General features: G+C 37.5%; 1 long non-coding RNA gene across 2 annotated transcripts in view; it reads right to left on the bottom strand.

The window, feature by feature from the left end:
* The window catches only part of LOC309442183, a 249,176-nt gene that overhangs the window by 63,712 nt on the left and 158,031 nt on the right, over positions 1-27,433 (bottom strand). For both annotated transcript variants that reach the window (XR_014184557.1, XR_014184558.1), the window contains 3 exons: positions 23,184-23,310; positions 10,671-10,744; positions 10,007-10,170 (listed from right to left, as the gene is read on the bottom strand). This is a non-coding gene — a long non-coding RNA (uncharacterized lncRNA). The remainder of the gene's footprint in view (positions 1-10,006; positions 10,171-10,670; positions 10,745-23,183; positions 23,311-27,433) is intronic.

Raw genomic sequence — 27,433 nt, 5'->3', positions numbered from 1 at the left:
TTCCATTATTTTATCTTCAACAGCTTTCCCTTCATGTGGGAAGAGAAGATAGCATGCCAGTGGCTAAAAACCACAACAAACGCTTCCTTCCGAGATCATCTAAAATATTCATTTTGACTTTTTTTAACTGGACAACCGGTGATAATCTTCTATAACAATGGAGCCAATGAGGAAACGAAAATAATTGAAATCTAAGTTTGTCATTTACATAATCCATTTATCCAGTTCACAACAATTCAATGCATTTTTACACGTCTCTCTCATGCATAGGGTTTTTTTCCTCTTATAATTTTTCTGCCTTGCTATGTTCTTTCATGAGTCCCTCTAAGAAATGGCTGTTGTTGCTGTTAGACAATACCTAACTGCTTTTCTTTTTTAGCCCCTTCTTTCTCTTGAGCACAGTTAGTACTGCATCCAATAACCACTTTTCCAGGCAGTGAACACCACATAGGTTTCATTTTCTAATCCAGAAAAAAAATGTCACAGCCAAATTGGTCTGTACTAGCAATGCTGAGAAGATTCCCTTTTTCATCACTGTCTCTACATACAGCAGAGAGAGAAAGAGCTTTTACTTAACCTTGAGAACAGCAGATGTAACTGTTGACATATTTTTAGGCAAGCCTTTGAAATTACTTTTCTCATTTTGTGGAACAGAATTCCAAGCTAGAAACTGAAGCACTGAAGTTGCATGTAGATAGATGGCATATTTGTCTCAGTATAACAGGTGTAATTAGTTTTATCCATGCAATTATAGAAATAGAAACACACTCTGAAAGCTTAGACATATGCTTTCTATTTAGTACTGGAAAGGAAATCTCTCCCATCTTATTCATATATATTTATACTTGGCTTTGAGGGTTTTTTTAATAGTTATCTATGACCTGTAAAGTTTAAATAATCAACTAGATCGTGGTCCTTGCAGAAGACAATTAAAAGTACCAATCATGACAAAGAGTACCTTGAAATTCCTGAGGTGATATAAGAAACTTAAGGTTATTAGTAAATTGAGATTAAGGTGGGAAGACATATTTCTAGTACACATAAAACACAGGCCAAACAGTAATTCTCTTTTCTAAAATGTCTACTTTTTTTGCAGCTGCGCAATGAAAGATCACTTTCTTGCTAGCTTTGAGATAAAACAGAAATACATGCCTAATGAGCAAATTAGTAGAAAAATTCAACCTCTACGTTCAAATGCAAGAGCCATTTTTCACACTTTTTAAATTGAGATCTCCTCATCTCATCCTGCTTTGAGTGTTTCATAGGATGAGTTATTTCACAAGCATAATTCTCCACCTTATCTTTAAGGGCATAATAATGTCAGAACGTTCACAGGGAAGATAAATTCAAGTGTTTCTCTTCGATAAAAGTGTGGTGAGATTTTAGAGATTTTCTTTATTGTGCAGCATGTATATTTTATGCTACAAAGCTTTATAGTCTTAGAATAGTCTTCTGCAACGTTTTTTAAAAAGACACTAATAGTGTGCACGTTTAAAGTAAACTTAAAAGAGCATAAAACCAATCACTTCCACATCTACATAGTGCTGCCAAACAGGAATAGTGATCATTGTGGTACTAATATCAGTAATTCTTCTTGGAAGCTTTAAACTTGGCATTGCTATCATTACCAAATGTGTTTGTATCAGCTACTGTAATAGTTTTTCTAGTACCACAAATTTCTTCAGTTAATTATAAACAAATAGCATACTCAAATTAATGCATCCTACTAATAACATAGTATCTCAGATATGTGCGAATGATATCCAGTTACTAGCAGTGACGTAGCTCACCTTGTTAATACCAAAAGGCACCCTGGTATTCCTAGAAAAGAAATTTAGGTGTCTTCAACATAGAAACAAAGCAAGACTGCACTGAGTTGAGAGCAAAACGATGCTGTCTTGTTAAGCTTAAGAAACTCTGAACTTACACAGTGTAACAGAGAAAAATCTCGCCTAATACTTAACTTCTCACAGAATAAACAAACTATACACTGACTGAAACAAGTGTCGTGTCACTTGTCAGCTCAGTTGGAAATGAGCAGCTATAGCTTTGTTCCTGTGTAGAACAAAGAAACATAAGGAAAACTAGGCATACAAAATTCCTTAATTCTGTTGAGCAGAGATCTGCTTATCAGAATTGATTAAAAGTCTGTTTTGCAAGTCATCTGGACACTGTTTCACAGGAACATTTAAACATTTAAAACATTTAAACATAGGGTGTCACCTACTAGGTCACCGAAGCATAATTGTTTATAACCAAGTGCTTTGGGTTATCTACATTATAATTTAGTCCTATATATATATCTGTGAAGAATCTAGCACATTTCTGAGTGCTATAAAAATTAACACTTGAGGGAGCACAATAAATGAGTTAGCAAAATAATATTACCCTTTCATCAGTAAAAGCAGTTTATAATGATATGTAACTATTACAGTGCAGTGTAGGCTGGTACTTGGATGGCTGAAAATTCGTTTGCTTGGTAACAGAGTTATATTACTTCTTTTCCTTCCCGGGGAATGGAAGAGAGTTAGAATGAAAGAGGAGGGATGAGAAAGATGGAGCAAAAATCCAGCTCTGTTCTGGGAATACAAGTCAAAACCCTTTGGTAGAATCCAACCTTGAAACCAAGATGTTTTGGTATTTCCTTCAAATTTCATTAACTGCCAGAGAAACGCCTACTGGAGACAGAGCATATTTGAAGGAGTCCTTGCTCCTGGAGAACATGCCAAGCTACAGAAGGTAATTGGCTCTAGAGAAAGGAGAGTTCAGGGCAGGCTTTAGCTCTGGGAACACTGGTGCAAACTATGTTACCACTGACCTTTGAAATTATGTTGCAAATATTAGAAAAACATTTGAGTGGTCTCTCCACTTCACTGTCAGAAACTAATGTCATTTAATGCTAAACAGCCTGAAATACAGATTGTATTAGATCCGCTTAGGAGACCTCAGTTATTGCCTAGTACACGCAAATGGCTTGCAACTTAGCTTGGCCTTTTCTCTTTAGAAGGCGAGGACTTTATGTCCAAGTCCTTCTAATGATAAAATGACATAAAATGTCTTCTCCTCCATGCATTTACTGTAGTAGGCCTTTGGCCAATACCATTTTTCAGACAGCCAAATGGATTTAGTTCTCTCTGCCTGCAATTTATTAAGGAAAGCACAGTATTTCCAAATAGCACCAAAGACTGATATCCTTGAAGGGCTAGCTGTGTGTTGCTATATAGAAATCTAGTCATAAATTAACAATAGTCTGTAATTTGCAGGCAGCAAAACAAGTTACTCTTTGCCAGCCACCCAGCCTGAAATTTATCATCTCCACATATTTACAAAGGAATAGAGATCAGTGTCTTTCTTGTGCATCAGATGCCACATAAGCACACTGTGTGCCGAAGCTCTCGGCCTGGAAGGCGCCACTTGGTAAAACGCAGCAATGTGCAAAAGAAAATAAGGTGCAACTGTTCTTACACGGGCTCTGTTCTGGCATCAAACTTACATCAAGACAAGCCTACCATGCTCTCCTGCTAGCATGCATTTTGAATTACAGTCTCCTGTTGCAAAGAGGAGCCCCAGAAATACTGTAAACTGTTCACAGCTGCTTTGCATTGGGCATCCTACTGAACAGATCTTGTTGTCCTGACAAGTTCTGCTACAAAGTCAAAATGATTTTACACCACTAACAATTTTTCTTGAATTTTCCATCTTGAGAGAGCTGAATGTATAACCTAGCAGGTGCTTTCCACCTTTGTCTATTTATCTCTCTCACTGGATACAGAAGTATCAAAACCAAACTTCTGTGGATTAGGTCCACCTTGAATATTTCTGTCATTGCACAGAGGTGTTTTCTGAAATGTCTGGATCTATATTTCAGTGACAAAGGTAATGTATGTGGAGGCATAAGAACCATTGGCTCTGATACACAACAGCCGATCCATTTTTTTTAACTTGGTTAAAAAGCATTTGGCATTTTATCCACTCAGAACTGGCACAACAGTTTCATCCTGTCTCAGCATTCTTAAGATGTTCAAGTTCATTATCAGGCTCAGAGATTTTCTGTCAAAGGTGGATGTGAGCTGCACACATTCATCCTTATTCTCACCTGTTTTCAGTCCAGAAAATGTCAAGGTTGTTTGGCAGAAGGGACTCTCTCAACCCTTCTCCATCCTCCACCATCAGTTATCAAGCTAATTTCTGTTCTCATAGAGAAATATCTACACTTTAGTTTCTGAGTGCTCAGGTTTAGAGCTATAGTCCCAGTGCACTGATTTATTTCACTGTTTGTTACAGATCAGATACTACTGTTGTTGTTTATTAATGAAGTCCACATGAATAACAGCTGCTTTCCCTGTCTGTTTAAAATTATAAACCTGACCTAGAACATCTGTTACTTTTATTCTTAGAGAACTTTTTAACTAAAAAAGTAATGAAATAGACAAAGCATTGGCCGCAATGTACCCACAAAGAACATTTCATTTTATATATTTGAATCTAAGTTAAGCTTTCAGTCTGGTCATGTCAAATAGGTCTATAATATGAAACCCTACTTTATTTTGAAACAGTATTCTTCAATCTCCTTTTACTTTGCACTGATTCCATGTTGCTCTTGCCTGACCTACTTCACAGAAAGATTTATTCTGCTTCTCTCAGGAACTGCACTTTTCTTTGGGCATCTCATGGGATTCACCTGAACCACAAGAACTGTTAGCTTTACAGAATTACTAATAAATAAGAGCTTTTATATCAAATTAAGCACAAAGTATCTCAATAATGCTGTGGAGATACAACAGAGGTACAACCTTAATGAGAAAGTCCCCTGCTTTGTTCACTTTATAGAGTGTGATTTGGGCTGAATGAGAATCCCCCCGAGTTTATGAATAACTAGTTCTCCCACTTCCTACCGGCAACAATTCAGTAATATTTGACGTTTTTAGAAAAAAATTAGGCAATTTCAAGATAAAACACTAAATTTTCAACAAACACTCTTCATTAAAAGATATGCATGAATATTTCACCCTGTAATAACCTGACTTATCTACATGAAAAGTAACATGCTTACTGCCTTACTGTCAGAACTGCCAGCAGCATATATCTGTGAGCCACCAATTTATACTTATTCAATCACATTTTATCCTCCCTCTTTTCTGCTTAACAATGCAAGAAACCTGCTGGTAAAAATATCACACAGCTTTAAATCACTAGGTTTGCCCCAGCAAATATTTCATGAAAACAGTGACCTTCCTATAACTTGTTTCTATATGTACTTAAGGGGAAATTCTTCATGGCATGAAAGTAAACACAAGAAAGGTGCTTGACATAAGGTGTAGATTTAAACAACAAACAAGATTCAGTTCACTATCTCTGCATAATTTCAAATTTAGGGATTGAAGAGTGACATCAGATCTGCAGATCATCCAATGACTCTACTCAGTTTCAGTGCATTGCACAGTGCTAGAACCTTCATCAATGATGCCAAAGACTATTCAAGATGTCATTTAAAATAGCCAGTGTCTCAACGTCATATCCCTTTACATAATTTGGCCAACGCCAAAAGAGTGTCCTGCACAACATCTTGCACAGTATCAGTCCGTAATATAACGTTTGTACTGAGTAGTTTTTAGAGTCATTATTAAATCCTTCACTGAGTGTAATACGTTATGGTTGCACTTACTACTAAAGAAAAACTTCAGACGATCACAATAATTGCAAGCCTGCACAGAACAGCTCAATTAAAATTTAGGCAAAAGAAAATGCTATTTTTTTTTCAACAAGCAACCAAGATGCACATTCTACAATTGGAAAGTCTTCCAGATCTTGGTATCTGGGTCACACAGCTGCCAAGGTTGCCTTCTGTGTAGCAACAACAACAGGGAAAGTAGTTGAAGGGGATTCACATTTACCTTTCTCACCCGGGTAAACAAGAACAGGCGCTGCAAACTGCGTGTTTAGGGAGATGTATTTGGGACCACAGCATTACAGTGACAGCTGATACTCTTTTTCTAAACCTAGAAGTAATGCCCAGAAAATACCAGTGGTATTCTGTTCATATGTGTACAATATAAGGATTTAAAATGCAAATTAAAAATGCGTAAATGGTTGTTAGCTCCTTAGCACAGAAACCAAAATATTACTGAACAACTCGGAGTGCGAATCAATTGAGACACCGGATGGTAACTCCACAAGGTCATCTGATCTAAGATTTTTCAAGAAGGGCTATTATTTTGTGGTCACTGGATATTCTGCCTTAAAAACCTTAAATGCTAAAGGCTGCTAAATTTATATTGATCTAAACGTTAATCTTCATTTTAATTCACTCCTGAAGTTATGCATAACACAAATGTGTGCATCAGAATCTGGCCCTGGCATGAAATGGATCTTTAGAGTCAAGTAGCTTTCTTAGTTATTTCCTACCTGCTCACTACAGTAAGAATTTACTTCAGGTGATATAATATCAAGTGATGATCAAGAGAGAAATTTAAGTCTGCAGACTCTGAGGTTCAAACCAAAGATTAAAAGGAAAAGAGCCTCAAACCTGTTAAGCATAGAGACTAACTACTGGTACCTTTGCACACGTGTGTTTACTAAATAAAATTCTTTAATTAACTGTAATCATTAAAAGGCTGGATACTAATTTAGAATCTAGATTCTCCTGCCTTTGGACCTAATCCTTCATTATTATGACAACCCAACTGAAAAGTATCACAACAAGCATTACACTGAGAGCCATTTAAAAAGGGCAATCAATACCTCCACACAGTAGAAAAAAGGACAAATACATGTGATGTGTTATTACACACAGTCCAAAATAGATCATTCCAGTTTGCAAAAGTAATGTAGTAAGATGAGCATTTTCTTTTCACTGATTATGTGTCTGAAATCTCAAATTACTAATGTATTGAGAATAAAAATATGAGGTTTTATGTAAGTTCTTAGAACCTGGCCATAACTAGACTGATAAACTTTAAATGCCTTTGTGACTTTACAAACAACTGCATCCATATAACAATGGGTATTTTGTGCTGCATGGATTTGTTCAGTGGATCATAACAACTCAAATTCTTCCCGACATTGAAAGGTGGTAGCAGCTTATGCAATACGCTGACAAATCTTTCTCCATCAAGCTAATCCTGCACACAGAGAAAACAGGTACCAGTCCATTCAACTGGCACGAAAACTTCACAGAAGCTTTTGATGTTGGAAGTTTACATTTTATTATGCCAAGAGTATTTGAGCTTTTATATTAAATATTTGATCATATAAGATGTAAGATGTCTAAAGTACTTCACTGAAAGCCTATTTTAGTTAAAGTTTTCCATCCAGTAATCATTTATGCCTGTCCATTTATGACTTGGTTCCTTCTAGAATTTGTTAGACCCAGAGTACTTCTCAATAATTTATGTCCATTTGTTTTTCCGCTGAATAGATAACATGACCCTGATGAAAAACAGTCTGGTAACCCATCAGAATGGGCTATTCCAGTACTGGTAAACACTATGTGTGATGAAACACTGGTGTGATGAGAGTTTAATTGCTACATAATTTACCCTTTCTCTTATTGTATACAGAAGAGATTTTGGGCTTTACCTCTTAGTGATCAGGATGTACAAAAGAGACAGAGTAGTTTTTGATGACTGCAGGTTCTGAGAGACCTTTTGTACGGTATCAAGTTTCTTGAGTTCATTTAGAAGCAGCTAAGCTGCCCAAGACCTCTACCAGAGTGAAGGTGACAGAGTGGTTCTGGATCACTTGACAGTATGGATTAAACCCTCAAACCTTTAGTTTTCCTCTTCATCTTCTTTCTGTGGCCAAATAACAGACTTTTAGGACATTTTTTTTACTGTATGCTTGTATTCCTGAGCAAAGACACAGAAGTAAGAACTAATATTTTCCAATGGCGCTCAAGAAGTCCAGATAAGCAAAGTTAATAATTTTTCAAAGCAGCACAGAATCGCAGAATGGTTGGGATTGGAAGGGACCTCTGGAGATCATCTAGTCCAGCCCAGTGGTCCAATAAGGGATGAATCAGTAGAAAAATGTTAAAAATTAACAAAAGGAAACACTTAGAAATTACATTGTCTCAATAAAAAAAGCAGTCACAAGAATGTAGATAAAAATGTGTGCCTTAAAAAAACCTCTTTATCAACAATTGAAGTCTGCAGCATGAGTAACATCCAGAAGAAAACTGCTGCTAACGTATTTGAATCTTTTGGAATCTATTAATATAAACTGACCTGTTCAAAGATGTAACATACTTGGATTTTCATCATACAGACACACAGAACACGCAGACTGTTAAGGATTGGAAGGGACCTCGAAAAGATCACGTCACCCTCACCGTGAAGAAGTTTCTTCTCGTATTTAAGTGGAACCTCCTGTGTTCCAGTTTGTACCCATCTTTGCAAACAAAAAATATTAACCACGCACTTGTCCTTTGTCTGATTTTTGTCTCATGACACCATCAGTTCACACATTTCTGGTATGTCAGCTGTGTCTGGAGCTTGGAGTTCAGCACAAAAAGAGAGAAGTGACCCCTCAGAGCAGTCTGCCCTCCGGACAACAGCCTTTTTTTGTGACTTTTTGCCATCACGTGGTCCTACAGAGCAGCCTCAGGTGACACAGTGTGTGGTGCTTCGCAGACAAGACAAAGAAATAGCTGAAGTCCATCTTCAACCAGGGAAAATAGGTTTTATCATCAAAAATGTGGCAAAGGTAGGTCTACCAAATGAGAGATTCTAGTCACATCTCACAGTGTTTCTGAGGAAGGAAGGGTCTCAGAGAAAGTGTTTTATTTAACTGTTGCACTGGTGGCTCAAGGGGATGAGGTAAGATTCAATCTAAGCCTGCCCTAAAACTGTCTCCCTCAGGTCTACTTCTTGTTAGATACTCACATAGTTCACAGCCTGGCAATGTGCCACTGCACTTCTCACAGAACAGCAATACCTTCAATGTCTGAACAATGTCATATGAAGGTCAAGAAATTGCTGAGGTCTGTACACAATTACTCATTTACCATTATAAACACAATTTCCTGTCGATAGATGAAGGTAGTTTTGAAGACACATCCATGCTACTTCATCTTAAGCATGATTGAACTTAGGTTTCTTCCTTGACTCATGGTTTCAAATATTTCAAATATTTTAACACAGAGATTGTGATATCAAGCTATGATGAAAAAGAAAAGAGCGTACAGCTACACCATAGGCAACTGCGTAGAATTACAACAGTCAGAAGCTCAAAACCCCTACTGTGAGAGTATGAAGATATTGTTTTGGGGAAAGATGCAAATAACATGAAGTCAAGATGTAGCAACGCAAGTTCATGTTGCAGAACTGAATGACTAACAGTGCTCTCCTGTGAATCAGAGGTACTTGCAACCATTGGGAAAAAAAAAAAAATCATGGGATATAGCACCCCTATTTATTTTATGTGATCTCTCCCAAAAGAACCACCACCTATGATCAGCTCAGTTTTTTCTTCCATCACCAGTTACCCAGAAACTTCAAAACAGTGAATGAATGACCGTTTGAAAAATTTTGCTTTGGAAACACTAAATAGTTTTATTTCAATCTTTTCAATGAAAATTAAACTTTCAGCAAGGGATCTATTTATTTTATTCCAATCCAATTAGTTGTTAAGATGCACCTTCTAGATGCAATATGTCACAACTGGATACATATTTAGGAAACTTCTTGTGTTCTTTTTCTTATATAGGCCAGGACCCATGGACAGTTTACCAATCTTATGATGAAAACATATTATGACAGACCACAAAAAGTAAGGACAAAGAGAAATTCACAGAGGATTCTCAAGACATTTCAGATTTGAGAGAAGTAAACTTGAATTTCCCCAAAAGAGAAATCTTGATTCATCTCCTATTTAGTGGTTATGAGATTAAACATTTCAGGGCACTTTTACAAAATGTAGTATTGAGGTTTACCAGTAAGAAAAAAAAAATCCCAGTTTTCACAGAGAACATTGTGATTATCAGAGTCAGTTAACCCAGAGTACTCACTGGCATTCTGTTGCCTTCAAGCAGAGTGTTTCCTTTTCCTCTTTAGTAATTAGTTATTTTTGTTATTCACATTTCTCTGGGGACAGAGTGCTGTCTGAATATGGGCACCCACGATTCTATCCCATCTTCTTCCAAGTGGTGGAAGATCAGTGTTAGGAAAAAACCTGCAGAAACACAGTGTAAATGACTGTCCCTTCTATTAATAAGAGGTTGCCACATCACAAATGGTGTGTTGCTATCTTCTTTTACAAATGGGATAATCAGAGAAAGAGCACACAGGAGGTGCCTTTTTCTTACAGCTGGAAAAGGTAGCCATGGAGCCCAGCCTTGTGCCTGAGCAGCATCACTGGCTTTCCTTGCTGGCAAATATGGTCCACACCAAAGTAAACTCTGAATTCACAGTAAAGAAACAAAGAGAAATGTGGAAAGCTTCTAGCCCTGAACGATTCTCTCCTCACTTCAGTCAATCAGAACAAATGCACACACCTATTTTGCTAAATTATCACCTACCCATTAACTTTGTAATTGCCTCTTCAAAGAGATTGTTCTCCCCTCCAACCAATTAGCTCCTTTCATTTATTATACAGTCAACAAACTTCCCTTTACTTATTACCTAAGTCAAGATTTCAACTCAGATCACAAGAAATTAAATATTAGCACTTACTGCACCATCCAGTTCCAAGAAGCAATTTTCACACAGCAAGATAATGAAAAGCTATCTTTCACAGCATAACAATTCTGCAGGATAAATACAGCAAAAAGAAAAAAAATAATTAGGAAGTAGTTTTTTGTTTGTTTTTGTTTTTCCAAAATAGCTTTCCATTTAACAAACACACAAAAAAATGTTCTAGGGCATGGCAAGGAAATATATTTTATCCCTTCAAAATCTTTCAAATATATACTCTTCTGGATACAAAAATCCGATAAGTTTCTTGTGCATAAATTTAAATATAAGTTATTTATAAAGAAGTACATATGACATAAAAGCCTCTATGGTGTGGGAAGAATTTAAAGTATAATTGATTTTAAAGAGTACAGACTCAGGCAAATGCAGACTGCTTTTGCAAAATCTCATTGTACTTACACATAAAATGCTCAGAACCGCCTGACATGACAAATGGCAAGTACAAGTGTTGAATTATTTCCCCTTGTCATCACTATGTGTATCATTTGACACATTAAGATAAGCCTAATGACTCAGATGAAACTAAGAAAATGAACAAAAAGCTTCAGTAAAAATGGCTTGCAAAACAAAACACAAAGAGGGATGTGCTGCCTCTGGAGCATCTAAACAGAACACAGAAATACTGCCAGCATAAGCAGGAAAGGAAAAAAAAATAGAAGATAAAATCTCCAGAGCAAATGCAAAACAAAATTCTCTGGGACCAACGCTTTACAAACACACCAGTCAGGAAAATTGGATCTGGATTCAAAATCAATCCATGTACATTCTATGTGAGCTCAAATACAGCATCCAGGCCTTTTCCAATGATATTGTGGAACCTTTTACAATATCATAGCTTACTGAAGCAACAAGTCATATTCCTTTTGGGATAATAATGCAATAAGGTTAGTCTGCCAGCCAACAAGCTACCAAAGACAAGTCTTCAGTGATGTACAGAGCTTGGCAGCTCATACAATATTCATTGCACTTTGAATCCATCACAGCCAGCCATAAGAGCTATTTCTTTCAACTATGCTGGCTTTTTTAAAGGAAGAGAGGAAGGGTTTTATTTTGAAAATATTAACATCTTTTCACTCTGCACATTACAGCTGGCAGGACAGCCTGTGCTGTCCTAATACCATACTAAAAGCATCTTGAGATAAAAAGTACAAAGTGAAGTGAGAACACATAGGTTTCTGCTCTTCTGTCTGGCAGGAGTATCTGAACAGAGACAAAACTGGACTTTCTAGGCTGCCATTCAGATTGATAGCTAGAGTGGGTAACTGACACAATTAGCTTATAAGGAGAAGATCCTATACAAAAGGTCAGCAGTAGCAGTGAAGAGAAGCTTTGCCTCAGCAGTACTTACCACCAAACGCCTACTGTTTCTACCCTGCTGGTTCAGCATACATAGAGTTTGTTTTTTCTCAATTTTGTAGATTACGTCTGCTCTAAATGAAAAATTCCCATTTTCTTCAAGGGCAGCAAACTCAGATGGATACCAGATACTTCAGAATGGCTCATTTCTGTATCAGATGGCTGATACAGAAATCATACATAGAGGGCTGAATCTTGTCATCTTGCTGTGATGACAGTGAAAACTATGTATACAATTATTCAAATTGTTCAAGTTACTGTTGATAGAGAAGGTTAATTCAGCTTAAACCCTTTTCTGAGCATAACCTAAGCCTAAACAGTATAATAATATAAATTAAAAACAATTACAGTAGCTTTATTTCCAGACCTATTGTTCTATTCCCAGCCCAAAACAGCAAAAGCTTTCCATTATTTGGAACAAGTAAACAAAAGAACATCTGTGGATCTCTGCAACAGAAACTTTTAATTCTAACCTATGTCAGATTTGACATCTCAGCAAAGTGTAACACTTTCAGCACGTCTGTATTAATATGACCCAGACAATAGTTTAGTGAATCTGCTGCACCACCACAACTTAACAACTGAATGCAGCAACAATACTAATATTTCTGATCCAGATCCATCGTTCCACTCCTGAGGAAAAGCAATGGGTATTTGGTTGCACCGGCTACGTGAACAGAAGGAAAATCCTCCAGAACACTCCCACTGGCCCTCTGACTGCAGTAGCCACACTCTGTGGAAGACTCGATGACAACATTTGGGTAAAATTCATCAGGCACAATTCAGAGATAATAATAAGTAATAGTAACACATCAGTAAATCTTAGAACACTTTACAAGACAGATATCATTTATGCTTGGAGGTAGAGAAACAAAGAAAGATACAATCATAAGAGCTAGTTTCAAAGCAGTGTGGGTTGTTCTAGCAGGTCAAAGGAATAGGTCAGAATTAAACCTGCACCTTCTTGATCTGTATTTACAGTATTTGTCCCAGACATTAAATGGGCCTAACCCAGTTTTCACTGAAATAAACTGTAAAATCTCACAGAGCCGAAGGAGCTTTGCAGCAAATCTTACACGCAGATCCTGATTCACAAAAGCAACTAAGCACACACTGCAGAGAAACCGCTCTTTGAATCAACCACCAAATGCAAGAAACAGAGTTCTCTATTCTGACAGAGAATCCTAACATCCATTTGACGACTGAATTACCCACCTAAAAGGTTTTATTACCTGTGAATGCCACAACTCAGGCACTTGAGAAACACAAACTGCAAGCTTTATGGAGTTACTTTTTTACAGCAAATGTAACCAAGTGAAACCATTAATTTTACCACACCTTTAGCTATTCACATTGCACCTGCACACAGTCGCTGGTCTCTTTATGGACTTTCCTCTTACAACATCGCGTGTTCCGTTTCTGTTAAACACTGAAAGCGTTGGGAGTCTTTGTACTCTCCCATGAATGTGTCCTCTACAACTTCCAAAAGCTGTGCACAACCTTTAAATAACAAAGGATGCATGCACGGATAATCTAGTAGCAATATATTCCCAATATGCTCTAATGCTTTAACAACAAAATACAGAAAAGGAACAGGAGATAATAAGTCACATTCCTTCCACATGCAATCAAATAACATAAATATTTAGCTAAACAATCAGAGCAATTATTTGGAAACTGCTGGCGTCGGTGATTTTACATTATGAGCCACAGCTTCCCTTAAACACTCTTGTTCAATAAAATTAAACTACGAAAAATGGACACAGAAGTTTCCTTTCTCCTTAGTTTCCACTAGAAAACAACCAGCTTAATCGAGAAAATATCAATATTACATTATCTTCTTGACAAGCACACTGGGAAGAACAGATGTGGTTCAAGTCCTGAAAATGCTTTAACTTGCAGAACACACGTTTCATTCAATTTTACACTCTGTCATTACTGCCCCTCCATCCATCATGTATTACACCACTGTTGATGACTGACTGAATGTCATTTGAATACGTGCTAAATCATGAGGGTGGGTGTCCTGGGCCTGGCTGGGATGGCTGTACTATTAAGCAGGACTTGCACAGCCCCAGGGCTTTCTCTTCCGCCCAGCCCTCAGTGAGCAGGCTGGAGGTGGGCAAGACGGTGAGAAGGGACACAATCTGGACAGCTGACCCAAACTGACCAACGGGATATTCCACACCATATCACAGCTTGCTCAGCAATGAAAAAACAAAGGGAAGGAATTTGGGAAAGGTGGACATTACTCAGAGAACTAGCTAGGCCTACTAATCTACTTGCAGGAGGTTGTTAGCGATGGCCTTCACATCATTAGTTTGGGGTTTTTTTCTTCCTCTTTCCTTCATTTATTAAACTATATCTCAATACCCAAGTTTTCTCGCTGCGGGGGAAGTGAGTGACTAGCTCCGGTACTGAGCTGCTGGCTGGGGTAAACCCATCACACTGAGAATGAAAAAATAAAATTCACATCAACAAAACGGAAACTCCCAAACCACATCAGTCTCCTGTAGCTACCCGGTTTGCAGGACACCCTTCTGCCAGCGCTAAGGATCTCCTTTCTTCTTTGAGCTGGCTGGGACAGTGAGACACTATGAGGCCTAGGAAGTAACAGTATTGCCTTGGGTGGGACTGCAAAAGAAACAGGACTCCAAGTTCTCTTTAAAGCTTTTACAGAGATTTAAATCTATACTTTAAATTGGAAGTATAGGCAAGTGAATTGGTAGTAAAAATGAGACCGTTTTGAACAACTGATATAAGCTGATAATAATGCCATTCATTGCTCCTTAACAAGTAGAAATACAGTGTGTTAATGAGAGATGCATTGAAGGGCACCACAGAGTTTGATGGAAAATGAACAAGATTGCAGTTTGCAGGTCTGTGGCTGTTTTTCACACTGTCATTCCTCATACGACCACTCTGCTCAACAGAATTGGTCCAGAAGACTTTCAAGAAGCTGTCCAAGCTGTGCTAAGAACAGCAAAATTTTCAGTTTAAATCTTTTCAGAATGCTGCTGTAACTTTCAAAGGTGTTATGTCCAAGACTTTATACTAAGAAAACTGCATCATTTTAACGTGTAGATAAAAGTAGCTCAAGCTAAACCTGCTTCTTCATTTTCTGAACATAAAAATAATATTTAAATTGGTTGTCCATGTTTTTAAATTTCCAGAATTAAATTATGTAGATTCTCATTTGGATATAGCAATATCTAAATGCTAAGGAAGGCAGTAAGATAAACGCACCATCAGTGGAATGTTACAGAAATCAACAGGTCTTAGAGCTAGTGAGACTAAGCTACTTAAAATGCTGCTGTTGCTCACCACTCGAAAAGGCACCACTCAGATTTTTAAAAGATAAGATTTTTTACAGATATTTAAAATCCATTATTCAAACATTGAAATGCAAATTGCAGTATGTAACTGTTGCTGTCAGGTTACAATAATTTTCTCAAAAGCCTGCAATGCAGATTGCAAATATTCATTATGCACACAACAGCTCTGAAGAACCAGTTATCTATTAGCACTGCATTTTGTAAGCTGCAGTTCATTTTTTGCTATTGGAATTCCTTGAAAGGTTTGCAAATATTTGTGACTTATTGTTGATATTTTACTTATTTAGTGCCAAAAAAAGCTCTGAATGCTCTTTTGCATTCCCATGTGAGCTTATAACTTAAATATGGAGCAATAAATAAGGAGATCAAAAGATAGATCACAGGAAATACTAGTATTTCTATTGTGTTAGCAGCAAGTCGAAAATAATGGGCCCCACATATTAGGGCACCTTTAAAGCAGACGACATATTTTGCGATACTAGAGAACGTACTATGCAAGACAAAGTACCTAAGGGAGATCAATGTTGAGCATGAGAAAAAGGGACAAAAGTTAATCACACAGTTAGCTTGGTTAATTAAATTAACAATTTGTTCCATGTATCTTTTAATTTAGCTCAGTTTATTGTTACTTGGAAAATTGATTAAAAACATCAAAAGCAAAAAGCTCTCAAAAAGGTAAGTACAAAACTACATCCTTCATTACATTTTTCTTTTAATTTCCTTCAAGTTAAAACACCAATTTGTATGTTTCTCTGGGGGAAAAAAAAAAAAGAAAAAAAATCACATGGTCAGAAGTTTCTTTTCTGCTTCTGAAACACCAGACTTAGACTCCATCTTCACCTTTCTGTGAAAGGTATTGTGAAGTCACAGAAACTAGACATTTACCTCCTGAAGCAGATCAGCTCTTCCCTTCCCCACTGTAACTCTTTGCTGGGTTTTCATGCCAGTGGAGCCCTGAACAACGCCACGCTGTGCATGGCTTTACAGATAGCAGGTACGGTCACAGCTGATTTCACTGTCAGAGAAGCACTCCAGTAGGTAACAGATCTCAGTTACACTCCAGCCTGTCACGGGTGTCCAGAGTGACTGAAAAATCTACTGGGCAAGGCAGTTAACCCTTAATACTCATCACAAGCAACTCACTTAGATAGTTCCAGTGACATTACTGAGACCTAATAATGTAACTAAAGTGCTGATTGTTTTTCCATTTCTGTTTCTTTTCTAAAATGGAAATACTAATTCTCCCTTTTTCTCCAATTTGTCCTGTATATTTACATGATGACCTCTTCTGTGTAAAGACTATGTGTGTATCAAATGTGTGTGCAGTCATTGACAGAAAGTGGCTTTGATCCTACTGTTTTCAAGTATGACTAAAGCAAATACAGAATAAAAAGGAACAAGTTTTGTTACAAAATATAAAAACATCGAAACATTCCAAATATCTGTTCAGATATTGCAGAAAGGTAGTTTCAGTTATAATGAATGCCTGCTATTGAGTTCTTTCAATACAAATACTTTCTGTAGATTTAATAGTAAAGTGGTTAGTTTATAATGCTGTTAATACTGTGACTTTTCAGCTTTCACGGGGTTTTTTGTGTGTTCTTTGTGGTCTAAACTAATCCTAATGCTCATTTGTTAACTGTTCACTTGGTTACCCATCTCGAAGTGAACTGGTCAATACTGCAGCTGCCATTACTCCAGTAACGGGTGTCATTCTAAGAAAATGAGAACAAAGATACGCCAGCTTCTGTGTCCAGCCACTGAGACACTCAGAACCATTGGTAGGAATACTGACCTCAATAACTTCAGTTACTGAAAAGATACATTGCTTTTATTATTTTTTTCCAACTTCAAAATGACTGGAGATTTACCGTTAAATTCCAGGTAAGATATTGATCAAACACGGTCAGAATGCTCTGTCCTGATATACAATTTACGGAAGGCACAATTATCTGTTATGAACAGCTCCAAACGGGACTTCTTTAGTTATATAGACCAAGGTGTACCAGTCACTCAGCAAAAGAAACAGCTAAGTGTCTGTTGAATTAGTAATGCCAGTGGGTAAGGTTTGATACCCTGCTCTTCTGGGTAGTGGCAAACAGACTCATGGCCCCTTCATTTTACAATGCATTCTGATTCCAAGGTTATTTCCAGCTGGCTATCAATTCTACTAAAAAAAATTAATTTAAAAGTCACTTTGGAAGAGTTCAGAAATAGTTTGAAGAGCTATTTGGAGGCTTTTAGGTTTTTTCACCTTTTTTCAGGTGAAATAATCTGACAAAACAATGTTCTTGGTTATTAGAAAAATCAAAGATCTAATGACTTCTGATAGGCCCCTGAGACTGTAAATCTCATTTATTTCAGCAATTCATAAGCACACTGCACTCCATTACAACTCTGCTAAGGAGATTATTATCCTGTTAATATCAAATATGAATAAAGGAATATTTAAGTAATTTAGGTGTCAATCTTAAATCTACGTTTAATTTTAGCAACCTTCCCTATACCTCATTTAATTTTTTTTTTCGATCTGCTTCTGAATTCACAAATAACTTTTAACAAAGAAACTGGTTTGCAATTCTTTTTTAAAATGTATATGATCCCTGTATCTTTTAGGAATAGTTATCAATTTCTAATACAAGAAGAAAGAGACTTTTTTAAGTGAAGAAGTGGAAGATAATTCCAGTTTAAAAACCAAAAATAAAAATTAAAGATTCCGATAATTCCCTAGAGGTAAAAGTGGAGAATACCAGGAATATCAGTAGATGTAGTAAAGGAATTGTAATAACTCCTCATGTGATTTCTATAGTAACAAAATAAACACAAGCACCAATCCTTGCCATGTAGTGCACTGCTGTAGCAGTTTTATACCCAGATAGACAGAATCCATGCAAGATTGTCTAAAGGATTCATAATATTATTTTTAATGTATGCAACTGAGGAAATTAATAAGATCTATGACTTTTTTTTCAGGTTCAAATATCTAAACTTTAGAGACTGAAAGACTTCATGCTAGCATGACTCCTTTCCAAAATATCTTCTGTCCGCAAAACCTCGTCTCAAGAAACACCTCTTAGAATTCATCGTAATGATATTTCAATGAAAATGTCTTCTGGCTTTTAGTACAGTCCATTTCCATAAAAACAATGCTGTAGTATAGAACCTTGACATGGCAAAACTAACAGCACCAGAGATCTTCCCAATGCTGTAATTTATTATCTCACTAAGAAACGTAACTAGGAAACTTACTAGAACAAGAATAAAATAGTATAATAATTTATTTAATATAATAAAATATAATAAACTGAAATATAAAGATTTCCATCACTTTTGAATTAACTATAATGACAGATAATGAGCTATCAAAAGGAAACAGATGCTAAAACCTAACTTGGAACACAGTGGAAGGTCCTACTCTACCTATTGTATGTAGTATTATACAAGAGCAGTACCATACATAAACATCTTCAGAGAATGTAACAGCCACATGATTGAACTCTGAAACAAAAAGACACTATTATTCTAAAGCTGCATTCAGAGTCTTAAGTCTGTCTTGCCTGGATGCTTATCACAGCACAACATTTCACTGAACTATCTGTCACAGAGGCACCCCAAAGTTACTTAGGGGACAACAGGGTACAAGACAAACTTTTATTCAATTAAAAATAGTACAGCAGATTGACCGGTGGAAGATGGAGATTTAGCTCTCCAAAGTGACTTGAATACAGGTTCAAATATCAGCTGAGGTGATTATTAAAGGTGCAGCAACTAATACCACTAGAGATCCACAGTGTGCATACATGTGGCTTCACCAAAAACAATGCCAGAGCCGCCCCTTAGTCCGGGCAAAGTATACACTTGCCTCAATCTGTCAAGGAATTACTAAAGACAATACACGTGCTTATATTGAAGGACGGAGTAAGCACTCACCTACATGCGGAGACGACGCAAACAGCGTCCCGGTCCCTCAGGGGGCTCTGGCGGCAGCATCTGGCTCGTGCTCCAAGAGGCCCGCGCAAGGGGCGGAGCCTCGACCAGAATCCCGTTTTTTATTGGCTGATCAGCTCTGACTGTGGGCATTCCAGAAGCTTCTCTGCACCCCCACCCTGGCTGTGGGTGCCCCTGAAGCTTCCAAGCAGCCCCCACACTGGTGTCCAGGGACTCCTTGCCGCCTCTGCGCTCCCTTCTCCTCTCTCTTAAGGACCCTGGGCAGCGGGCTCTGGGCTCAAACAAAAGCAGCTGATAGCCCCAAGTAGCAGAGAAAGAAGAAGATGTGTCTGCTCCTTCCATATCGAAGGAAGGGAGGGGGAGGGGGGGGGTTTGCATTCTGCCACACTATCACATACAGATTAGATACAATTCAAAACTGTCAGTAGTTAGCTTACAGAGGTAATAGTATGATTTCCATAACTAGCCCCCATTTTCCTGTTTCTATATTGCAAAGATCATAATTTGATGTTGTAATAATCAAATTGGTCTCAACAGCTACTGTGAACTTATAAACTATACAAAATGTACATCTGTTGTATTTTGAAGGACTCTCATCATCACCAAAACAGGACAAAAAGGCACAAATACAGACAAAATAGCTCGACAGTGGTATACTGCAGTAATTAGATTCACCTTCTGTCACAGTCTGTACAATATTTGTGAAGAGAAAGTACATTTGTCCCAAATATCTTCTTGCTGTGGCTTTCTAACAGCCTGTACAAGTTTCTGTAGACAGCTGACTTCTGCAGACTCAGAGCCAGAAAGATTCATGTGGAAGATTTCCATCGATATATTAAATAATCAGGCCATATCAAATCAAACCCCACAGTATCTACTATAGAACCCTGTATTCCTGTTCACAGTTATGTTCTAAAGCATATTGCCTTTATTTGTGAATCTTGCTTTGCTACTAGTTTTTCATAATAAAAGTATTGTAAAATACTAAATATTAAAATGCTGAAAAAAAATGAAACAGCATTGGAAAGCTTCTTCAAGTCTGTATGAATAAAGTTCTGCTCTGTGTTCTGTATGTTACCAAAACGCTAGCAAAATATAACCACAAATAGGAGTTATGTATTTCCCATAGTCATTTAGCAGGTAAAAGTATCTCATCCTAAGAAGAGGAATAGTGTTCTGTCCCAGACAGGGATATAAGCACCAACAGACAAGGGGGCTGGGCAGCGTGGGAAGAGAAAGGGGAGGAAGAAACGTCCTGACCAAACAGAGAGAATAAAGAACATAAACAACTAATTATGTCTCCCTAGAAAAATCTACATGTTGGAAGTATAGCACTCGTGCCATCCAGAACACCATATTATTCAACAAATACTAGTGTTATTACTACTATTAATAGTAGTAGCAGTGTTCTTCACAAAACACAGCCCAATCCCAGAGCACTATTCATGCCTTCGTTATGTATTTATTGCTTGATTAGAAAAGCATTTCTAGCCATTATACATAACTACAGGCTTAATTTCAAGTGCATTAGAATGCACTTAATTTTAAATTTTGCTTCGTCCTACTGAATGAAATATTTAAAGCATAAACTTATTTGTCAAATAGAAATTAAAAAATCTCTTTCTGTTAGGGAAATTTTAGGTACAATAAATGGTTCAGGAATCTTGAAAATCATAGGAGGAGGAAAAAAATGAGAATTTGATCTGGCTGAAAACTTACAACCAGTTTGGACATTAAATTCTAGGCTTCTTTTTAAGCTTTTTATAGAGATAAATATATCTGACTAAATCTATAAATATATATATATATATAGAGAGAGAAATTTATAGAGATAAATATGTACAAACTCAAACATGGATCTGAACTTGCCAAGAATTTGATTTGATGGTCTGCAGATATGGCTTGCACTCAACTCTTTTTTAGAAGTTTAAATATTGGAACTTTAGGAGCAGCAAGCATATAGACTCGCACTATTCCATAAGGTTCTGCTCTGACCCTCTCCCAGTTTTCTCTCTTCTTGTGTCCTTTGTGCTTCTTCCCTCTTGTCCATCTTTGACCTTTAACAACATATTTCCCTAGATGCTTTGTTCACTGTGATAGTTCCCCAAAAAATCTTACCTGTCGACTTATACCTCAGCCCAGCAATTAAGGTTAATGGCAATACAATGATTAAAAACAACAAAACAAGACTATTTCAAAGGACAATGCCAACCTCATTCTCACGCACTTATTGGAAGACAGTAGTACCCTGGGTTTTTTGAGCTGTAGATTCAGGATGTGTAGACAATAATAAAACATTTAGCTCACAGCTGGAGGGAGAACTGTGCAGAGCTGAAAGGATATTTTTCTAAAAGACTACTTAAAGATTATGTCCTCTTGTGCCCACGGAAGACAGCATAGCTATCTTTCTGCTGCCTGCATGGTATCTCTTGGCAGAAGCAAACTCAATCATAATTTCATGTCTGAGCAATCCCCTTCCTGCATGTTAAAAATCACATAAACAATGCAACAATGATTCAAGGAGTGGTGTAGCACAGAATTGTATTTTGAGATGAAACTGTGAGCTCAGCTCCTGATGTACTGATGGTATTGTGTGCAGTTCTCACCCTGGTTTTCCTTAATTGTTCAGCCAGAAGAGTAGATTGACTCATTTTTTTCAATTATTCTCTTTGTCATCATTAAAATTATTTAAAGAAATGCAAACACTTTATGCACCCTAAAGCCACTGAATATACAAAAAATATTACTCTGGGAGACAAGGGGTTAATATTGGGAGGAAAAAGTAGAGGGCTTTTTGGTACATGTGTTGTTTGGGTTTGTTGTGGGTTTGGTTTTTTTTCTGGGCGGTAGGAGGAAGGAATCAGAACGAATTTGTGACTGCAGCTCCACTGGCCACCAACTTCCATAGCTTTCCCTGCAGTTTTGGCATTTTGCTAGCACTTAAAATTACTATTTATTTGCTCAGGGTTTTTGTGTTTCTTTCATGTGGGGATAAAATAAGTTGTAATCAAAAGTGTTTTAATATATAACCAGCTTTAGTGAAGTATTGCCTTTTCTCCTAAGCATTAATACACTTTGTAAATAGGCATGTGACTAGGAAAGATACAGAAATGCTCGTAAAGTCATAGAGTGGAACAGAAAATGTTTTCGTTTTATTTTTCCCCACTTTCCTATATTTCTTTTTTCTCTGGAAGCTTCCACCTCTTTTCTGGTGTTCTCTGCAGACTGTTCAGATTAGTTGAGATTTCAAAGTGAAAGACTGCTACAAATCAGATTATTAATTTGGTTAATATCTGAGAAATGAATGAATGCTTAGCAATTAGCATTGGGAAATATGGGGATTTTATTCCAAAAATGATCTTGTATGCAAACCACAATTCACTTCCACAGTTTATATGTTAGATAGCCCATCCTATTCAATGTTGTAGTTCATTAGCACATCACATCTGTCCCCTTTAATTTTTTAATCAGCTTGCTGCTACATCACAGCCCTCCTAACCTCTCTCCATAAACAAATAAGAGCAAACTCTAGGATTTAAAAAGCTCTCCCTGGAGCTAGGAGCTGCTTTGCAGAAAATGTTTTCCTCTGGAGAAAGCCCTCTAAATGCTGCTATAATGGAGACTCCTCAGGAATAACTGCAGAATTGAGGATGTCTGTCTATCTCTGAAATCACAATCCAGACAAAAAGCCACCCATCCCAATACCCATAAGGAAGCCTTCACATCAACTGTGTTTTAGCTTTGTCCTCAGCATCACTCACACACTGAGTGCTACTCTGAATTGAGTATGAAACCACTCATCCAGTGCCTATGAATGAACATATTATTAAGGTCTTTTGTCCAGTATACTTACCTATGGGACACAGCTTCGGTGAGTAAAAACTGTAAGGATCCTGTAAGGCTGATTGCCTGCAGAAATTCAACAAGGATAATTTCTTTAGGGGATCCTTACGAGGGCAGTGAGCCTGAAGTCTCTCCTCCTATGAAAAAAAAGAGTAATCCAGTTAATGATACTCTTATGACTTTGTGATGCTATTTATATTTTAACTGGAAATCCAACTCAGGTTACTGTTTTCTAATATTTTTGTATTTTTCTCTGCCACATGAAGAACCTTAAAAACATACCTCCAGGATAATACACTCAGTTTAAAAACATATCCTCACAGTGTGCCTGGCAGGAGGTGTTATCTCCTACATCAAATGATAAAGACCCTCATAAAATCTCTACTTCTGCTGGTAATCCTGTGTCAAACCTCTTCAATCTTTCCTCACTAGAACCAGCTCCTAATATGCTTGGTTCTGTATATTGGCTCTGCATATTAACCAAATATGTGCCTTCTACATAGAAATGGCAACAGAGAAAGCAGAAACAGCATTTCATATGTTCAGAAATGTGATTTAGAAGTTGCAGCAATGGAGTGAAATGATAATTTTGGGTATGTAGCCAGTTATAGCTGGAGGCAGCAAGTTACATGACCTAAAGCAGCTAATGAGAGGTGAAGGCCAGGAGAGAAGCAGGAGGCTGATGGATGTGCTTCAGCTGGGTTGAAAAAATACGTTTCTGGGCACACCATGCTGGGCTGTTGTCAAACACTCATAAGGGGGCTAAAAACTCAGGTCTTGATCCCATGAGTGAGTCCAACACACACACATTCAGAGAGTGAATAGGGAGCTAGCATATCTGCTGTATAATGACAGTCGCAGGAAAGGTTACCTACTGTAAGGCCAGAGGGCTAAAAAGTGTCTGTGGAGCTCTGAGGAGATTCCTGATGGGCAGCACTGAAGCCTGAATCCATTCTCCAGTGAACAGACACAGCAGGAGCAGCAGCACTGCAGGTATTCATTCCCTGATGGTTCTTCTAAGGCACCTCTGCTCTGAGCTCCTGAACAAAGGCTGCTGCATGAGCCAGCTTTGAGGCTGTTTAACTCCAGATTTGTCTACATTGCAATTTAGAGGCGAAACAGGAGTTCTTGCAAACATATCCATTATCTCTTCGAACTACCTCAATTAAGTGATGGTAAAAGAACCCCTGTGGCAGCACAGTTGTCCACAGGGAATAAAGAAAACCTTCATGTAGGCATTGCAAATTGAAATGATCAAAACCTGCACTAGTAGTGCTCTAGTGAAATTTGCAGTAGTAGACACATCTTTACAAGCAGCAGGAACATCTCTGGATTTTGGTGTATATGTGCCCACAATAGGGCACCTACATTAATGTTTTACTATAGCATACTTTTGAAGTAAATATCCCAATTGTTGCCACCTATGGTGCTTTAATTTGAATCATAAAACAGTCTTTGGAGCTAATAAAGTTGATTTTTTCAGATTAAAATAAACTGGAAGATATGCTTCAGAAGGTCATCAAAGTTTTTATAGTAGTAAATGGGCACTCAGCCACTAGAACCAGACTGAAGTTATTGGATGTAAAGAACCCTGCAATTGGTGTCACAGTATGTCAGGTCTGATGGATGGCTGCAATAAAATGAGCAAGGCTTTCACTCATTCCTCTTTCTCCTCCCACATTTCAGCTCATCTGCCTCACTGCTATATCATTTCCCCTCATTGACTTGGCTCTTGTGCTTCCAGCATCCTTCTCTGCACCAGCTAAATTCACTAAAATGGCAGGAAATTGTTCCTTTTGTTCTCTACTACTTTTCTCCCTCTGTAGGGAATAAAGCTACATCACCAGTTTTGAGTTATATCTGTTCAGGCAGGGGTATTTGAACTCCAGAGCTGACACAAAGTACACGTTAGGTGTTTGAAGTGAGGAATTAGGGGAGAAAGGAGGAAAAATATAGCAGGGATGAAAAAGCTATTCGCATGAATAAGCTGTGGAACTCTGTGCTGGTGGAACTGGTGTGCCTAATGGGTGGAATTATGCTGACACCTTAGGGTTAATCAAAAAGACCAGGAAAGCAATAATATAGGCAGGGCTCAAAGCAGTACTTGGTGTTAGAAAGGGAAGATCTGATAGGCCCGTGAAACAAAAGAAGAATTAATAGCATTTTTGCAACAGAGAGAATTATAATGGGCCATAACATAAAGGCTTCTGTTGCTGCCCTGTTTTTTTAGTAAGCAGTAGTTACAGATTTTACTTCCTAGAATCTAAAAGCAGTTTGTAGATCTCCCTTGAAGACTGAGGTTTAGATTTGAGAAATGGGAGGTCTAAGATTTGAAATATGTGAAATATGTTCTCCCTGATAGAGCTGTCTACCCTTTACTGATTATCTGTGTAACTACATTCCAGATTTTACCCATCTAGCTCCTTTTCCTATCTCTTTGGATAGATTTCAAGAAAGAAAACCAACACTCTTAGAAGGAATAAATCATGTAGCAATACAACAGAAGAGCAATTTCCTCTCTTTAACTGTAGCATGAACCATCATACTGAAGATATGCAACTAGCAGTTAATTCTGTCTCATCTTTTATTGCTATGCATATACAACATGCAAGAAATACATGTACACTATTATTCCTGCAGGCTGATTTGAAACAAACTTTATTTAATTTGAAAAAAAAACTTAAAGTAAAATTAACTTTTAAAGAGAATACTGTTATGAAAGCAGTATCATAAGATAAGAATACTGAGGTGTTCAGACCTTGTGAATATGTTAGAAAGATTTGTATAATGCTGATGCAGAATTGCCTGAAGAAATCTTTCACGTGGTATATATTGCCCTTTGCACATGGATGTATTTAAAACTTTAGATACTTTGAATACGGAATGAGATTCTATATGCTATCATATCCCACTGAGGTTCCTCAAATTATGAAAAGTAAGCCTGTTCCTGCAGTGATATAAACCTATGAGCAATTGCTAAGATACTTCTCAGATATTAAATACAGTTCCTTCAAGAGTCATATTGATTTAGGGGAAACCTAGAAGTGGGAAAATACTAAGACTGAATCAATATTTTAATTTTCTTCAGGTCCTGTAACATCTAATCTAGCTAAACATTGCTTGAAGTTAAATGTGACCATTGAAATATGATAACAAGTGGCAGAGAGAACTCTTGATGACTGTTACCATTTGATGCCAGCTGTACTTCAAACATTGCAGTTTAATACAATTCTATACTTAGCGCTAGCAAATCAAAGTTTGAAATGCTGTAGCACATGAAGACAGTGACATGATATTGAAAGAAATGTGCCCAGACAGAAACTGCTGGCAACACAGAAGCTCTTGGAACTATGTGGCAAGCGACTGGATGCCTGCTCTGGAAATAGAGTTCATTAAATACCTTTTCCTCCAATCTAGTATTCACAACATCATCCTTATTTACATGACTTTCAGGTGTTTCTACTTTAAAATAGAACCTCTGTCCTCTCTTTCTATTATGTAGAAGTAGAAACTACCAGGAACAGCTCCTGGGTACATTCTGGGATATCTGGGATTTAAATCTGAAAGTACTGAAAAAATGAAATGAAACCTGGTGACGCAGTGTGTCCTTGTCAGCAACAATTCATGATTTTGGATGACTAATTTGAAATACCCTTAAGGGGACTTGATCTCCAAAGGTAGGTGCTTAACACTTTCTTATAAGAATCATGTCTCTGTCATGTTTTTTAATATGAAGAATCACACACTGGAAAAAACAGTAATTACAGTAATTATTGAAAATTGAAGTCTTGAACAAACTGTAAAGGCTTCAGAAACATACTGTTTAAAATTTGTTGCTGTTCTTTCTAGCAAATGACCACTTTGTAGAGAGGCTTCATTTAGACAATCATAGAATAGTTTTGGTTGGAAAAGACCTTTAAGATCATCAAGTTCGAACATTAACCTAGCACCAGCAAGTCTACCACTAAACCAAGTCCACAAGAACCTCATCTAAGCAGATTTTAAACACCTCCAGGGATGGTGATTGCACCACTTCCCTGGGCAGCCTGTTCCAAGGCCTGACAACCCCTTCTGTGAATAATTTTTTCATAATATCCAATCTAAACCCCGCCCGGTGCAACTTGAAGCCATTTCCTCTTGTCCTATCACTTGCTACTTGGGAGAAGAGACCAACACCGTCCATGCTACAACCTCCTTTCAGGTAGTTGTAGACCACAAGAAGGTCTCCCCTCAGCCTCCTTTTCCACATAACAGATGGGG

Source organism: Streptopelia decaocto (genome assembly GCF_964273445.1).
Source record: "Streptopelia decaocto genome assembly, chromosome: 7".
Taxonomy (NCBI): Eukaryota; Metazoa; Chordata; class Aves; order Columbiformes; family Columbidae; genus Streptopelia; species Streptopelia decaocto.
The sequence above is the reverse complement of the archived record's forward strand: the minus strand, read 5'-3'. Positions and strand labels throughout refer to the sequence as shown.